We start from the raw sequence: 16,629 nt of genomic DNA, 5'->3' as shown, positions 1-16,629 counted from the left end.
TAGGAGACAACTCTTTCTCTCCAGACTAACTGAAAACATTTTTGGGCGCCTTTGGCACAGTACAAAGCTGGGGTTTTATTATTTAAGCTGCATTGATAGTGAATTCAGTGAGAGGCACTTGACGCCAAAGTTATCATGGAAGCTTCTTTGAGCTGTGAGCCGCAGCTCTGCAGGCCCGACCTTCATCCTGAGAAGGAAGACAACCTTGCAAGCGAAGTGCTCAGGCAGGTCTGCATACTCAGATGGGGTGCATTCGTTAATGTACTGAGGCCGGCTTCCTAACTTTTGTACCAAGTTATGGGGTTAGATCATTTCAACAGGTCTGGCAAAAGGGTACTATCGGCATGCTCTTGCTAGTTTAGAGGTATTAGTGATAGATAGGAGTAACATTAGAAACAATTAACATAGTTAACTTGCTTATGTTTTCCACCATTCAAATAATTGTTTATAACAATGATGGGCTCATCTGCCTAATAATGGCAGCTAATGTTTTATTTAGAAGGATTAGATCTTTCAATAAACATTTGAAAGTGTACTCTTGTATCTTTTCTTTGTGACAACTTGGGCATGCAAAGCTGACAAACAAATTCCTTGGTAAATAGAAGTGGTCATGTTTGTGGTTACTGACATCATCTATAACTCTTGAAGGTTAGGAGTTTAGATGTGGTACTGTGAGTTAGATAAAACCAACATTTCCTGGTGATATGAGTAGACTAAGTTTCTACATTGTGATATTTTGTTGACCTAATACACAGTCCTACTAGTCAAAGTCAAAAGTTCTTTTTTCAATTTTAAAAGTAAAATCATTAGAGAGACAATACAGCACAGTACATTATCTTATGGCAACCTTTAAAAGCTAAAAAAAATATCATACATGAGAACATGCTGATACAATTACATCTAAAGGAGTTTAGGGCCCGATGTAGGTAATTAGTATTTACCGATTCGTAAATACCGAATTTTACTGATTCGGTATTTACAAATCGGTAAATGCTATGTAGGTATTTTTACCGAATTAGTTAATGAATCAGTAACATTCGGTAATTACCGAATCGGTATTTACCGATTCGGTAATTGCCATTGATTCCTATGGGCCTTGAGGCAGGGGACAGAGTGTCACTTTGACACCCTGTTGCACCCCTGATTCAGGCTTATGTGTGTCCCCTTAGGGCATGTATGTGTGTCACATGGCACAGGTGTACATGCACAGATGTGCATGTACACAGGAATTCGTTATTTACCATCAAATAGTATTTGATGGTAAATAACGAATTCTAAAGGACCTGTGGCACTGTTTTCAGTACCACCTACATTCCACATTACCAATTCTGTAAATTTACTGATTCGGTAATTTACAGAATCGGTAAATTTACTGATTCGGTAAATTTACAGAATCGTTAAATTTTAGGCCCCCTACATCTGAAACTACAAATTTCGGCCGTTACCGACCGGTATCTGGCCACCTACATCTGGCCCCTAGTCTCTAAAAAGTGTAGAATACAAGCGTCTAATAAAATGCAATTTCCGTAGCAGGGGACACCTCCATCAATATTAAATGCATATTTCAATCAATAACATACAAATGTATTCTCAACCATCCATGGATTCCCTATTTCTGGTTGCCATCTTAAAAAAAAAGCAGCATACGCAAAAACAAACGTTCAGAGTGCATAACAACTGTAAATACAAAAGGGCATCTTTACATTTCTGGAAAGCCAGAGGTTTCAGAACATGATTGAGGCAAAGTAAAAAGAAAGGTCTATAAAATTTGCAGAAAAACATACAATGCAACAATGATTGTTCAACCACCTCATTACATAGGCAGGCTGATGGATCCCTCAAAACTTTAAATCATCAGAGAAAGATAAAAGATGCCATGCTGTACCAGCCCTCAACCTAAAAAGACTAGACCTTTCCTACAGTGAAAGTTCCAGCTGCAAATAAAATGCCATGTCTCCTGAAGCTAGAAAAATATAATAAAAACATTGATGAAACTTGTCAAAAACCTCCTTCATTCTTTGCAAAATGCAAAATTCTGCATGGCGGGTTCTTCATTATTTACTTTTCGAATTTATTTAAGTTAGCCGGGGTGGTGAACATTTTGGGGATTCCAATGTTACTAACAGCCTTTTTGACTTATTTCAACCAGGGAATAAAAAGGCCCCTATCTAAATAAAGACAGTCCAAAACAACCTCCCTATTAAAACTTAGGCTAGGACTGGACCATATTTTAGCCCACAATAAAATTGGTACCAGCTTGACTAAGTTGGGACTTATGGCAAATTAAGCTCCTAATATAAAATAAAATTACACCTGGTTGGCGGGAGGTTCAGAAGGTGTCTACATATCTGGTGTTCTTCCACTTGAATGGCGGAAGTGTTAGGGTACCACCACGTGGCAGTAGAAATACACTGCGAAGTATAGATCTTAACGTAGGGAGAAATGTAACCTAAGCCTTCCTTTAGAAAATGATTAAATAAAAAACCTGCCACCCTGCTTAGTTTCAAATGGGCGACATTTACCTGGGGCTGCCAAGAGCCTGCTGACTCAAAAGCGACCCCAAGGTAACTGAAATTCTGCACAGATCTCAGGGACTGATCTAAAATTCGAAGGGGTGTCAAATTCCTCTTTCTAGGGCCGCACACCAGTAAATGGGACGTTCCTAAATTGGTTCACCGATCTTAATTCCCCAGGAATGTAACAAAAGATTCAACAAAGATACCCAGGGAGCTGAGAATTCAAGCCATTAAAACAGCATAACCAGCATATAATAACACTGGAACAGAAACGTTGGATATTTTTGACACATTTTCAGTGTCTATAGACAGATGGGTTCTTTATGTAAATAATGAAGAACAGCTGAGCCAAGATACACACCGGGCACGCCACATTAGATAGAGAAACAAAATTACTAGTTTCCCCTGCATGACTATATTGTATCCTGGCCCGCATGTTGTAATGCAGGATGTACAAGAAATTCACCAGGGGTACCTCCACTCCTAGGTCAAGTAGAGCCAGGCAGAGTTTTGCCCTTTTTACCATTTCAAATAGGGTGGATAGGTCCATAAAGGCCAGGTACAATGGACAATGCCTGGCGATTGTATAGTTGCCCAATATCAAATGCAGTTCCACTGTACTAAGCCGAGGATGGAAACTGTACTAACATGGTGACAACATATTTATAATGAAAATCCAGGTTTGAAAATAATTGCAAATTGCCCTCCCCAGAATTTTCACTGTGCTATCGATAAGAGAAATTGTCTGATAGCACTTTGGTGACCCACGGTCCCCTTTAAAAACAATTGGAACTAATATTGAATGCGCCCACAAGCTCGGTATCCTGGCACATAGAGAGTTGTTAACCAAGTTAGTGAGCATGGGGCCCCAGGTCTACATGTTTCACTTAATGAGATCTATGGATATCCCATCTGGCCCGGGGGTTTGCCTGCAGAACTCAGCCTAATAGCTGATTCTACTTCATCTAGGGAAATCTAAAGTGGGGGGAAATTCCCCAAACAGGCCCTTGGTAAATCATTATGGGCCGATTTCGGCCGTTACCGACCGGTATTTGGAGTTTCAGATGTAGGGGGCCTTAAAAATTACCGAATCGGTAAATTTACCGAATCGGTAAATTTACAGAATCGGTAAATTTATCAGTGCCACAGGGCCTTAAGGATTCGTTATTTACCACCAACTACTAGTTGGTGGTAAATAACGAATACCTGTGTATATGCAAATCTGTGCATCTACACCTGCCCTAAGGGCATGTATGTGTGTCACATGGCACACAAGCCTGAATCAGGGGTGCAACAGGGTGTCAAAGTGACACCCTGCCACCCTTGGCTATTCGGTAATTTTACCGAATCTGTATTTACCGATTCGGTAATTGCCGTTGATTGATAGGAATCAATGGCAATTACCGAATCGGTATTTACCGATTCGGTAATTACTGAATCTTAACGATTCGGTAATTGTTACCAAATATTTACCTACATGGCATTTACCGATTTGTAAATACCGAATCGGTAAAATTCGGTATTTACGAATCGGTAAATGCCATTTACCTACATCTGGCCCTATGAGTCTTATCTTCACTTGACTGATAGATGAAGGAAAAGTGCTGACCCACTCCACACCAGAAATATTACAAACCAAAAAATGGCTAGACAAAGCCTTCCTCTGGTGAGCTCTATTAACAATAACACAAAAAACTCTGTTGTTGTTCTGTGAGGCTGCCAATTCCAGCTGATTCCAATCCCTGTTATTCATGAACATTTTCCTATTCATGATGGTACCATAGTATTCCCTCCAGGCCTCCTGCACCTTCACAGTATCTCTTGTCTGTTCGTAGAGAGCTCTCCTTAAACAGCGGTTAGCTGCGTAGCAAACTCCATCGAACTATCGTGGACAATCTTGGACTGGTTGAAGGGGTATCAATAATTGGCTCTTGATGCGTGAGCTTAGAAGCTGAAAGGCAGCAAATAAAACTTCTCAATTATCTTCAGTAAGACATCCGTGAATGCTGATAAAATGTTTTTTAAGGGGAAGATTAATTGTGGACTTTGGATCCTTATGTGTCCAGACCAATCTGAGCCCATCCCTTGAGTGCTGATTGACTTCAATATAAGTTACAGGTGGTTTGTCCTTTCCTGCAGGAAAGACCCCTTCTATAAACAGATTGGAAAATAATCTTCCCATTGGGACTCCATTATTGTATATTTGAAGAGCCATGGAAGAAAATAATCAATGATGAAAGGACACCCATACCCCGAAAAGTAGGTACACACAAATTGGAATTTTGATAGAGGTTAGCTAAACCGGCAAAATCGTTTGAACCAAAAAAAAATTCTCAACTTTCTCCCTTTATTATCAACATAAGATTCGGTTGTGTCAGAACCAGTGTTCCCTCTAACGTGCGCACCTGCGCGACCGCGCACCTTTAAGGCACCGAGCGTGCAGTGTCCCCTGTGATGCGCTCCACGTTCTCGTGGCCGCCTGCTTTTAAAACGCGAGTGGCAAAAAACGGCAATTTACCTGTTGCCGGAGGCCTTTGTGAAAGGATTCCTGTTAATCACAGCGCCCGTCATGTGCTGCAATTAACAGGAATACTTTCACAAATGCCCAAAATCAGCCCATAGCCTCTCTCTATTGAGAAAAGACATAGCAAGTTCAAAAGCACAACATGTGCTTTACACGTGTGCTTTCAGACTTGCTTCATTTCTTTTCTGAATAGAGAGCGGCTGGGTGCTGATTGTGGGCCATTGTGAAAATATTCCTGTTAATTGCAGCGCATGAGGGGGGCTGGGATTAACAGGAATCCTTTCAAAAGGCTGAATGCTAAAATATACAATTCTCAGACAGTCTTAATTTTTTGTGTCACACACTTAACGACTGCAGCATATTTCATACACTCCAGGAATAAACAGACCTAAAAAAGAAAACTGTCAGGGCTGAAAATTCCCCAGCAAACCTTCATAGGTCAAAGCTAGCCAGGATGCTGTATTTTTTCAAAACGTCTCTAGTGGTCCGCCCCGGTCGGCACGCCGACACCAACGCAGCCAGTGGCACAGATCACACAAGCAGACTGTCACAGAGCTACACCAGGCTCTGCTGACTGTAAAGCCATTGTGTCACTGTTAAAAGTAATTTGTTGGACTGGCATCACAGTCTAAGTCATGATCTGAGCTGCCCAAAGCGAGATTAGTACTGTGACTAGTAAATCTGTCACGCAACTCGTTTGTTGCTGAACAAACGCAAAGACTGACTGCAGAACTTCAGCTGCATTAGAGGTACAAAAGCCCATTTTTATTATTAGAAGTAGCAGAGTGAGAGCTCGCTCACTGCAGCGACTGACTCACTTTACTTACTTCAGAAACGCCGGCCGCCCGGGTGCGATTAAGACTCTCGGGCTCAGCAGCAGCTGCACAATGGTGTGCTCTGGGCCACCGAGGTCAATGGGTTGGGTCATTTTTCATGTAAAATTTACTGAGGTGCCACTGGCTGCAGCCTCCCACAACTTATTCCCCAGAACTGCAACCACTTGCTCGAACCGCCGTTCTCTCCGGATGTGATGTCAGTCATCATTTAATGCGGTGCCGCGCAAATCGTATTGTTACATTGTACCAGGTAGACCTGCAAAGCAGCTCAACCAGCCCCTAAGCCTGTCAGGAGCAGCGCGCATGGAGCAGCGCGCATTGAGCAGCAGGCATGGCACGCTCCACTCCAGCTTTAGTCTCAGTCCGAATTATTAGTGCATGATGAGCAGCCAGCGCAAGGATTTGGTAGCCTACAGGCCCTGTACTTATGCGTAAATTTGCATTTCAGTGTGGTTATGCGGACCACCACACTGAAATGTGTTAGTCTAACGCCTGATGCGTGATACTTGGCAGGTCTGCACGTAAATCCCGATGACCCATACTGAATGCAGAAAAAGCTTAAAACCAATTTCTTCAAAAAGCACTATACACTTATTTCATCAAACTCGTAAGTGAATTAATGTCAATCAATTCACAGAGCCAGATAGAGTTATAGCACCAACATTCAAGATAAGAGGAAGCTGAGGGTAATGTGTGAAATGAAGGTTTGGCAAATGGTTCCAGTATGACACGTAGGAGTAAACACCATGTTACAGCGGCGCATGTAGAAGAATCAGAGAGCTGCGTACATTGTCAGCTGTGCATTCCTCTAAAAGCTCCATGTGTTGTACATCCGAAAGGCATTGCCTTTCCTTCATCCCCTTGTTTATTTTGTTTAAAAGTTCAAAAGACATAAATAATAAGATAGTGCATTTATTGCCAAATGATAAAGCCAGAAGAAATCATTCCACAAGATTAGAACCAATACCCTCTTACATTTAAATGATTTACTCCCAAAACAGTAATCTGGTAGTAAAAGAGAGATGGCTGTGGGCCCCTCATGCCCTTGGGCTTAGGGGCCATTAACTTTAAACCTTTCCTTAGTCAGGCCTTTCCAGGTCTGGCCTATAGACAGCCTTTAGCTGTTGTCGAAGACATATTGTGGACACAGGGATAGGCAAAAAGCAAACTAAAATACCCCCCGCCCGCCCCCCAATTCGTTTGGCACCTCAAATGCCATCAGGAGAGTGAAGCTAGTAAGGTCTGTCCTCCCTAGAAGAGGTCCTTTCATCCCTCCTATCTATTAATCTCTCCACTCTTTAAGCCTTTCACCCAGCGTCCATTTCACCTGTCAATTCATGCTCCCATCCGTCTGTCTATTCATCTAATCCATCCATCCTTCCTTTACCATTCCATCCATCCATCATTTCACCCACCTTTTATCAACCACCCATCCTTTCACCCTTCCATCAAGGTTTCCATCCATCTATCCAAACATTCATCCTTCAATCCATTCTTACGTGCACCACCCCATGCAAATATAACTTTACTCTTTCATCACTCAAACCTTTCACCTTTGTATCCATCCTTTTATTGACCTCTCTTTCTTGTCGCAGTTTCCTCCTGATACCTGAGCTGCATAGATCGTTGGAGTGGTTGAAGGAACAGAGGCTGGGACCCCACCTGACAATGATATAGGTAGGTCACCTAAAGGCTTTGAGTGCACCGTTAAAGCGACAGTCCTAAGTATAATATTCGGTTCAATGGGTACAGTAGCATCATTTTCAGAAACATGGCACCGTGACAAGGAAGACTCAAGTTGGGAGTCAATAGTCTACAGGCATTCTAAAAAAGGTTAGAGTTCATCCAGTAGAATAACCTTAAATTTAGTGAAGCAATTGGTCAAACTGCGCTCACTGTCACAGGAAATCCATGGAACTTCAGATGCATCTGACGTTGATAGACAGGGCAGTGAAGGAATTCCGACTGACTTTGACAAAATGTCTGTCTGAGTAGATGCATTGGTCAAATTGGCAGTCAAATTGCCCCGCAGCCCCCGCTTTGGCTTTTTCCCCTTGTTGGGCACCTTAAGATCAGTTACAACGGGAGGATAGGGGTTTGCCTCCATTAAAGGGTCTTCCAAAGGGTCTGGAATGGCACAAACAATGGTACGGCTAACAGGAGGGCTTTGCAAAGGATTTGATAGAATAACCTCAACTGGTGCTGGGATAATGCCGGAGTTAAGGGACAGCCGTTGGTCAGTGAGGGCTATTTCAGTACTAATAACTCCCATTGACCTCTCCAGCATCTTGTCTCTGGAAATACATTTCATCGGGGGCAGAAGTTAACAATGCTCCAGATGATTTCCTCTTACCCATAACTGGCATTGCGGAAATAGAACACACTTAGAGAGCTTTGCATATAAGGCAATAGGCTTACTAAATTTGTAGGACCCGTATAATAGTGTGTTGCCAATTTTATAGAATTGTGAGAAAATATGTTTGCCATTCTTGGGGGCTCGACAAAACTTTAGTTACACAGGGGTGCAGCATTCAAACATTTGAAGACCATTTGTAAAGACTGATAATTGAGAAAGAACATGAGCAAATTAATAATTAAGTGGATGAGCTGAGAGTGAATGTATAAATAATTGGGTTTTCTTGAAAATATGTACGCAGCCTCAGGCATGGCTTGAAAAGTTTTAAGATGCAAACAGCCTATTACTTAACCTACCGAATATTGTTTCATATTGCTAGCCACACCTCTACTTACACCTACCTGGTAGTGCCTATCAATGAATGTCCACAGTATTCTAAGAACTGCCACAGTGATACCACAGCTAGCACTATACCAAGTAGATACCATGATCTATCTGATTTCAGCACCAGTATTATGCCAGGCGTGTGAACTATTATGCCATGGATGCTGACAATATGCCAATAATCAGTATTGTTATGCCATGGCAAGTATTATGACACAGATGGGCACAATCATGCCATGGATGCCCACATTATCTCAAGATTTGCACATTTCTGCTAGGAAGTACCACTACAGCGTCATTTTACTCAACATGTGTATCCTAAACAGGCCTTGTGTATATCACTAACCCTGTACTACGCTACGGTTGGGCAGTTTGCGAAGTTTGAGCTACTTCGCACTACGCTAATTGCACGTAGCACAGTGCAAACACGCATAGCGGTAATTTGTTGCTTGCTCATGGTCCTCAACGTCAAGTTGGCGAGCGAAAAAAATGACATCCCGGCGAGACTTTTTCTCCGTTAGCGATCAGTAACATCAGGTTGCCGATCGCGAGCGTGAAAAATAAACCTCCCGGCGAGATTCCCAACGCGGGGAGGTCAGGTTTCTCATTGCGAGTGGTTGCGTATGCTCGCGACTGCTCGAGATGAGAAACTACCAGTCCGCGTTGAGAAAGCTGCTGCTAAAGCAGAAATCTACTTGAGTGGCAGAAAACTACTGCTTGCACTGTGCAAGATGCGGTTTGCACTGATTGCACAGGGCGGACAAGTATCCGGCACTGTTCAATCAATCCGAACAGCATTTTGCAGAGTGCACTACGCAATTCGCGGAGCTCGCAAAGTGCACTTCACGAACTACAGCCAGGGTTATTGATCACTGGTGAAAGCACAATGAGTGGTATAGAAACATTTCCGTTTTGTAGCTTTTTTAAATAATCTCAGACAGAGATAAATGCTCATATTATTGTTAAGTGTTTCTTGAAATGCACACATAGACCTGGAGATTTCACGGAATTATGGGTGATCAAAGTTACATGAATTTTACTAAAGAACATTAAAAGCATCCTAAAATTAGATGGATCTTCAATATGTGATGACAGGACAGAAGAAGTGAGGTCTGTCACAAGATGGAGGGCACAGAATTTGATAATGATGGGGCAATGATGGAAAAGTTGCAAGGTCTGACATGATGTGAAGTGTCAGTGTGAAAAGATACGGAATTCCTTCTCAGTTTCATTGTGACTATAACCCTCATTTCTGAAATTAAGTGTGGTATCAAATCTGACTTCTTCAGTTAAATCTATCTTCAGGTCCAGTAAACTCTGAGATGAACAACATCTAGAGATGTGCCACGTATAAGGCCCTATAGTACTGTATCAATCATGGCACTGCACCATTTTATGGTATTGTAGGAACGAAGCATCGTTCCCACTCAGTGCCCCTGCACCAACGAGTGCACCAGTCTACCAGTCTGTCCTGTGTGGTCTGACAAAGCATTCACTTCAACTCGGATGGAATGTACTGTATTGCGAATTCAGCTGGTTTGCCATGGAAGCCAAGAATTGCAGAATGATCCTCACACATACTCATTGCAGTACAGCCATAGATAGCTGTAAATACTTGGCACAGAGGTATTACCTTAAGAGGCCTGATGAGGGTGACTAACCTGCACCTCACAAGTGAAGTTTTGTTAGAATCATGATCCTTCGCCTATTCTAACTTGAATATGCCGGGTTGGCATGGAGACGCTTCTTCAAGCTTCTTAGATACTCGAGTCTTCCATTGCAGAGGAGATCCGTGGTGCAGGGCAGGTTGTTTGAGCAACTTGGTGTAAGTCTTCCTGGCTCTAATGTTTGCACAACACGAAACACACACGTGCACTCAAGAGAGATGACATATTTCAGAGCATCATAGGACTCTCACTAGACTTGTCATGGTGATGGGATCTTGGATTCACCGAGTATAAATTCCTCATGTTTAAAAGGCTTCCTCAGGAGGCAATCGAGATACTTTGTTGTCAGGACATTAGAACCCATTTCGCTTTCATCAACAGTCATCAAAGACTTATTGGATGCAGAGAAGTCTTCGGGATACCACTGGAGATCAGGGATTACATTTTTGGTTTGCTCAACACTAGTACTGGATTCATCCTTTCCGATGATAACAAACTCTAATGCACATATTATTTCACAAGAGGAGCAAGAGTAAGCCTCAGCTTGTGAAGACTTTGTTCGTAATATTTTGAGTCACATGTGGTATTGAGGTATTGCTGGTGGAGGGAAAGTCAATGTGTACTGTCACGAAGAAAGCAAAACACTAATCTATATTCATTATGATAAGACAGATGAATTTGTTAGATTGAGAATCATTCTGACCACTGACTTGGCCTACATATCCCTGAAGGTAATTATCTCAGCGGAAAAAAAATGTATTACCGTTCGGGGTACTTCGTACATTTAGCATCTGCATCCCTGTCAGCTCTAAATTGGCAAAGGAGAGCAGGCTATACAGAGACTGTCACAGGGCATATGTATGCCATATCTGGAATGGTGAATTGGAACACACATGATGAATTGCTAAAAGATGCATTTCCTGTTGTAGATGTCAATGCTTGGATAAGGCAGGCGGAGCTCAGCTGTATCAACAAGCAGAGGAAAGATATCCAGGGTCAGATTTACAAGCCCCACGCGCCAATTTTGCGCCACTTTTAACATGGAAAAAGTGACACAAATGTCGCGCAAGGGGTTTGCAAATCTGCCCCCCAGTGTCTTGTCCTATTTCCCTTTCTCAGGGTCAAGAGCTGACCAACATAAACATCCCTTGCATGGTTGTCAGAGGGTAATGTGAAATATGTCAAATATTTCACTGTGAATTTCATCATTATAATGACAGCATCCAAGCCACTCAGTAGAGCTTGCCTGCCCCAGCTACTAAGATAATACGGCATGGAAGAGCACATTATGTGGCAACATTATCTAAATGATGGTGCAAAAAAACTGGAAATCGTGTATCCTCTTCTCGTTCAGTATTTTGTATCCATTTGAGATAGAAAAAAACATTTTGGGGTGATAGCTGCAAAAATGACATGGTGATATTTGGGGAGGATGTGGCCTTATGACCAGAGGTGCTGACTTTGGAACTGGGGAACCATGTACAAATCTGGTGTCGGTTAACAACCTATGATTCTGGACAAATGACTTAAGGCCATATGTACCAATCAAGGAACCAATTTGCGTTTCTGTAATAGCAATTTTTAAGAAATCGCTATTTCAGAATCGCTAATTGGTATGTATCAAGAAAATCACATTTTTTTTAGCGATTTCTTGATATTCCTTAATTGCGAATTCGCAAATTGCGAATTCGCAATTAAGGAATACTTTCCGATTCATTTCTATGGGCCAGGAGGCCCATAGGAATGAATGAGAAGTTATTCTCAATTTGCGATTCGCAATTTACTAATCGCAAATTGAGAATAATTTCAAGGGTGCAGGGGTGTCCAAAGGACACCCTGTTGTACCCCTCAAATATGCATGGGTGCACATGTGGCGCACATACATGCCCTAAGGGGCATGTATGTGCGTCACATGGCACTTTGAAAAATGCAAAAATTTGCATTTTTCAAGGAATTCGCAACTTACCACCAACTAGAAGTTGGTGGTAATTTGCGATTCCTTAAGGCCATTTAGCAAATTATTTTGGCTTCTTACATTGCATTTAAGGAATCGCAAAATTTGCGATTCCTTAAATGCAATTGCAAAATAAGGAATCGCAAATTTTGCGATTCCTTATTTTACATGCAGATTTGGGTGATACAAACCATTTTGCGAAAATGTGTTCGCAAATGCCGGAATTCTGCGAATTTCGGCATTTGCAAACGCATTTGGACATGATACATATGGCCCTAAATCTTTCCATACCTTAAAAATGTTAGAAAAAAAAGATTCTGACTATGTGTAATGTAACTGGTGCTCATGTAAAGTACTCTAATACCTTCGGGTCTTGTTCGCGCTATATAGAAACTGCAAAAAATGAGGCAAATGCAGTAAATCCACAATTACTCTGCAAACTCTGCGGCCACAGAATTGCTTAAATCCACTGACATTCACCACTGCCCATTGCTTAATTAATAACTCATTTAAGAAAGGTAAACGGAGCCTAAGCATTCGATTTCCAATTAGCGTTCCTTGTTTCCTCCTTAGTAAAGCTTTGCAGAAACCCGCTTTTTCAAGCTAATTGTACAAAATAAACATGTACTATTAAAAACACACAACATGTCTGTGTGAGGGTGTGTATGTGCATGTGTGTGGGTGTGCATGTATGTGTACTAACTATATGTGTTACGACTTGCGTTGTAAAAACAGCGTTGTAATGACATGCGTGGTAATAGCCCGCATTGTGCTGACATACAACCGTTTATAGGGGAACAGCCTTTACAACGCAGGCATTACCACGCGCTGCCATTACTACGCTGCTTTTACAAAGCAAGTCATTTCAACGACTTGCGCTGGAGGGCGCTGTTAGACAAGGAATAGTTTAATTTTCTATCCAACACCTTCCCTACTGTAACGTGGGCTGGAGTTGGAATAGAAAATTAAACTATTCCACTATCCAGCGCTTACAGCGCAAGTTGTTGTAACGAATTGCGTTGTAAAAACAGCGTTGTAATGGCACGCGTGATAATAGCTCACGTTGTGCTGAAATACAACCGTGTTTATATGTAAGCTTATGTTCGCCAATGCCTGTTTTTGTAAGGGTTTTAAATCCGTGTATCTGAATATCACATACAACCAGGTTTGATTATTAAAACAATATATCAGTGTCCTAAGTCCTATTTAGCGTGTTTTGCAAGAGAGCAGCATCCTTGGTATGGTTCACTGACACTAGTCAAGGTGTGCTATTTCCTCTTTCCAAAATATCCCTCTCTATTCGAGTCAGTTTATGTGTGGTTCCTGTGTTCACCGGTGCCTGGTTTTTCTATTGGCCTCTGTGCATAAGTACCTGAAGGTTGTTGTGCCTGTGTGTATTCATATCTTTATTACTTTTCGCCTGTGTGCATATATTCCTGTATGCCTGCTTGTGTGTGTGACTAGCAGCCTGTACCTCAGTTGGTTTATGTACAGAGCTGCTTGTAGACCTCGTAATCTGTTTGCATGAGTATCTGTATGCCTCTTCGTACGTGTGCTGATTTGTCTATCTGCCTGTCTATCCAGTGTGCTTGGTTGCCTGTGTGCCTGTTGTTCTGTTTCATGCGGGCATGTATTTTTCCTGGCTTGTGTGAATGGGTTTTTGTATGGCTGTTAATCTGTGTAGGTAACAGTAGGGTTGTTGTCTATGTGTGTGTCTGTCTGTGTCTTGATGCAAAGGGGTTGATTTCTTCGTCAGTATGCCTGGGTGCCTCCACGTCTGCAGATGTGTGTGCATGTATGTTGTACGTTTCTGAGAGCATGAAAAAATCAAAGACAAACCTACTTGCTTTGTCAAATAGGTGCCAGTGCGATTATATTTGCATAAATAAAGCGAATCAAAAAACAAAGAAAAAGAGACTTAATTTATGTGTAACGAAGCATATTTTATTTACATCATCAACCACTTAGTTATTTTGCTTTGAAGCTGACAGACTGTCTTAGTCACTTAGGTTTATAATTAATGAAATAAAGTGAACATCTTTTTGAAGTGACATACATTTTTGTGACAATCCACAGAGGTCTTGCTGGTGAATTAATCTGCTTGTGTCCTTTCTGTAAATAACATTTAATCATCTTATAGGTCTTCATTTTTATAATGGCCTCTTTTTACCAGCGCTCGGGAAGATTATAATCCTTAAAACAATTGTGCTGGATTTGTTAAATCTTTTTGTTTTAAATATTGCTCTGATTAATGTTCATTTACAGGGAATTATTTGCAAGGGCAGATGACAAGAATAACTGGAACTAGGGGAAATATTTCAAATTGTTTCCTATGTTGTGATAAGCGCATCGAATGGAATTACTTTTTTACGACTCGTGGTATCTAGAAATTGATTTTTGCATGAATTAATATCTAAGAAATTGCTTTGGCGCAGCTAACAGGCTCAGCAGTGGAAGGCAGCTCACAGGCTCAGAAATAAGTGGGGACCAGATCACAGGCAAGGAAACAGGAAGTAGATCAAAGAAATAGGAAGTAGATCAGAGATGCAGGAGGGGGTGGTGTGAGCATTATTTGTTATGTTATGTGAATTTGTAGAGCATGGCTAATCACCCGTGAAGGTATCCAGGCGCTGAGTAGGGCAGACCTCAGAGGAGAGAAGGAGATTGTGCCTATTTCGCCTGGAAGAGCCATGTCTTGAGCGTCTTTCAAAGTCCAAGAAGGAGGGGAATGTTCTGAGGTGTTTGGGAAGGTTGTTCCAGGTCTTGGCAGCGAGGTCCTCCGCTTCTAATCTCCTTAATGTAAGAGAGGTGTGCTCTTACCTGGGATGCAAATCAAAGTGTCTGGTGGGTTGATAGAATTTGGGGTGGGGTTAAGCTAAACTGGACTGGAATTGTGGAGAACTTTGTAGGCTTGGGTGAGTAGCTTGAATTTACATCTTTCCTCTACTGGGAGCCAGTAGAGATTGTTGAGGTGCGAAGGGATGCCGTTATTTCGTGATATGTTCGGGATGAGTCTGGTAGCGGTGTTCTGAGTGGTTTGGAGTTGGCGTAGGACATGGGCAGGGATTCTGACGCAGAGGGCATTTCCGTAAACAAGTCTACTTGTGATAAGAGCCCGGGTGACTGTACGTCTATTGTTCAGTGGGATTCACTTGAGTACAAAATGGAGAGGAGGGTGCGGTCAGGACTGACTCAAGGTCATAGGCCAGCCCAAGCTGAGTAGGAGCAAAAAAGAGGTAAAAATCCACTTTTACCAGGTAGAAAATGGTACAAGACTAGTCCCCTCATCATCAGTTTAAAGATATACTGCATTATTTTCTTTTCTGCATGACCTGGAGTGCCCTCAAAATGTGTTTTAAATGCAGCTATAGAAACTAATTTAGCATTTTATCTACATATAAAAAATACAACTAACACCAGTATAGAGAGAAAATAAAGCATTTTCTTGCAGCTCAAATGTTGCTGAATAGCACACTTGTAGTATCGAATATCGAGTAGGGAACATCTTGATACCTTACTATCATAGCCAGAAGAATATTGAGCACAAAAATATTGAAAGGTAAGTGCATACAGGAAAGTATATGTTTACTATTCCTAATTTTTCAGAACCGGGACACTTTATGCTATTGCACCTCAGATAATGCTAGAAAAAGCCGAACCAGACAGACCCAGATAGGACCGATAACAAAAGTAGGCTTTCAATATTTTTTTCTTCAGTGAAATGCGCCTGATGCTCAAAGCATCACAATGGTGAGGAATGCCAAGCAGTCCATTAAGCCACTGAAGATGAGTAAAAACTGTACATTTCTGCCAAAGTTAATTTGGCCTGTCTTCAAACAGGTTATCCCATCTAAAGGCACTGGCTTGAGCTCTTGCCTGCTTGTGTGAAAGTATTTACTGTTTCCATGCAGGCCCCTCGTGTGGGCCAGGCAAAGCAGCACGCCTCCTTCCTCGCAGAGGCCTCACACTGATTGTCCCTCTCCAGTTTATTATCTACTTTTATCCCCAGGACTCACTCTGAGTTACTACTATCTATCCAGCTAGTTTCCATCTTGTAGTTATGTGTTAGATTGTTGCGCCTGGGGTGCACTGTGATGGATGGCGCCAGGACAGGGTGACAGGCCGTCTTCGCTCCCCTTACTTTTCTAATTTGCTCTTCCATCCTCTTGTTGTGCTTGAAACTGACATTTTCCACCGAATTCAACAAAACCATATCAGAGTACAGCAGTCTAAAACGTGACAGCGTCTATGTTGTTTGGTACTTTTTTCAGTCCTGCAGCCTTAGCCCCCCTCCCCCCCCCCCCCGTGGTGGGAGGTTCGAAAAGGAAGAAAAAGTCCTGATGAATGAGATGTGATCTTATGAAGTAATTTTTACTGCCTTATATTAAACTA

The sequence above is a fragment of the Lissotriton helveticus genome, chromosome 2_1, assembly GCF_964261635.1.
Source record: "Lissotriton helveticus chromosome 2_1, aLisHel1.1, whole genome shotgun sequence".
NCBI classification, from domain to species: Eukaryota; Metazoa; Chordata; class Amphibia; order Caudata; family Salamandridae; genus Lissotriton; species Lissotriton helveticus.
Note: the sequence above shows the minus strand (reverse complement) of the source record.